Source organism: Limulus polyphemus, unplaced genomic scaffold, assembly GCF_000517525.1.
Source record: "Limulus polyphemus unplaced genomic scaffold, Limulus_polyphemus-2.1.2 Scaffold2030, whole genome shotgun sequence".
Classification (NCBI taxonomy): domain Eukaryota; kingdom Metazoa; phylum Arthropoda; class Merostomata; order Xiphosura; family Limulidae; genus Limulus; species Limulus polyphemus.
Window position 1 is genome coordinate 203,362 of NW_013667640.1, and position 2,199 is coordinate 205,560.

A 2,199-nucleotide genomic window follows, 5' to 3' on the forward strand; every position below is an offset into this window, starting at 1 on the left:
TAGCGTAGTTACATTACAAAAAAGGGGAGAGGGAGAAGAAGAAGAGGAGTATCGGTTTAATTTATATAGCGTAGTTACATTACAAAAAAGGGGGTAGGGAGAAGAAGAGGAGTATCGGGGACATTTAAAAGTACTTTCCAGTTGTTGTTTGACGCTAAGAACAAAGCTACACAATGGGCTACCTGTGCTCTGCCCACCACAGGTATCGAAACCCGGTTTCGGTTTCTAGCTATGTAAGTCCACAGACATATAGCTGTGCCTTTGGTGGGGTAGGCTCATTTGTTGGTAAATAATTCCAAACCAGAAGAAATTATATACATGTGTGTGTGTATGTGTATACAGGGAAAAATGATAGGTTAAACACGACTTTTTTCTATTAAATTAAATATTATATTACTCGGAATGCTGTTTTTTATTGATTTATAGATAGCTGGATGATTTCTATTGTGCTAAAAAGAATGGTTTAATACTGGCCTGTAGTCACAGCGAGTCAAGGCCGATCTATTGTAAGTTTAATTTTATACCTCGTAAGGTTTATACGCAAGAGATATAGATAACTATAGCTCTTTCGCTGCCTTTTGATGGTTCTACTTATTCCCCCGCGTGTCTTTGATGAGTATACTCCATCGTAAGGGGTTCGAAGCTGTTTTGTAGGCCGTATTCGAAGAATTCAATAACATTAATCTAATAAGCTTATGGTGACTTCGCTAGTTCGATTCCCTGTAGGCCTAGATATGTTGTAGAGTTTTGCCCGAAGATATGATATTAACCTTTAAAGTTTATACCACGTACGTGCACCCGTGCGTATCTTTTTATGAGACAAGGTAGCGAAAAACCACATAGTAAAGAATATGTGACCGCCATATCTCCAAAGGAAAGCGCCTAGAAACCTGAAATTTTGCACCCATACTAAGTGGACCCTGAGGGTGTGCACCTGGGTATTATTACTTATTTACGTGCGTGCGCGCCTGTGCATCTTTTTAATGAGGCAAGCTAGCGAAAAACCACATAGAAATGAAGTGTGACAGCCACTCCTTTTATATGTGGTTTTTTGCTAGCACACACATGGATAGGATAAGTAATATCCAGGTGCACACCGTCAGTATGGATGCAAAATTTCAGGTGTATAGGTTCTTTCGCCTTGGTAAGTTCGACTGTAAAACTGGGTCAAGGTGCACCTACTATTACATATCGTAGTTAACATGTTTGGACAAATATTTACATTTACTCTAAACTCTCATGTTTTACCAGCAGTAATGATCATGATATATTTTAGATAGAATAATTCACTCTATTGTGTGAATTTATTAAGCTGACATCATAAAACATTGACTGAAAATTACACACATTAGTATCCACAGTCATTATTAACTATAATTATTTCAATGGCCATTTCTCATTAAATTACTAAACTTTACACATGACCATACATTTACAAGTTTGGTATTGAACGTAATGGTAACGCTGTTTCCAAATAATTTTCCCAAAGAATCAAAATTATATCGTACATTATGTTTGCACTTCGATGCTCATGTTAAGACTCTTTCGAATTCTACATAATCCACTAATCCTTGAACTGTAATATAAAGGTGACTCTTGAGGTAGACTTACTCCAATTTCTAATCCCTCGGGATAGGGAATTTCAAATGGTGGCAGCTGCGAATATTTCCTCACTGATTCTAGAAACTCGTCATAACGATCGTTTGTTGGTGGTTGTTGAGTTACAATCAGGATTGATTGAAACGGCTTGTACTCACTGCGTTTTTCTGCGGGGTCATCCGTAACTGCAAGAAAATACGTACTGTTCAGCCCTCAAACATCAAAACCAGTCTGATAAGGCCACAATAATAACCTAACGTTAACTTGTCGTGACAAATCTTTAATATATGTTCAACATTACCAACAAGTGTTCCACAGTATTATGAAGAAAACAAACATTTTCTCTTATACAAAATTTAAATAAAACGGGCACTTTTATGATACGAATTTTTTTTTGGGGGGGTGCTAGAAAATATCTTCACGGTAATTAAAAAAATTAGTTTGGAACCTGTATGGGAAATAATATAGAATACATCATTAAATTAAGTTATGTAAATATATCTAGCCAGCATAGACAGTTATATTAGTCTTTAAGGCATGCTATTAAATAAATCTCGCCCTTTCAGCCGTGGGGGCGTTATAATGTAACCGTCAATCCCA

General features: G+C 36.7%; 1 protein-coding gene across 1 annotated transcript in view; it reads right to left on the bottom strand.

Moving 5' to 3' along the window:
* Window positions 1–1,780, bottom strand: part of LOC106465722 (guanylate cyclase 32E-like) — a 51,358-nt gene extending 49,578 nt beyond the window's left edge. Inside the window, exon 1 of the mRNA XM_022393637.1 lies at window positions 1,612–1,780. The gene's annotated coding sequence lies outside the window, so the exon portion shown is untranslated. The remainder of the gene's footprint in view (window positions 1–1,611) is intronic.
* Window positions 1,781–2,199: the final 419 nt, after the last annotated feature.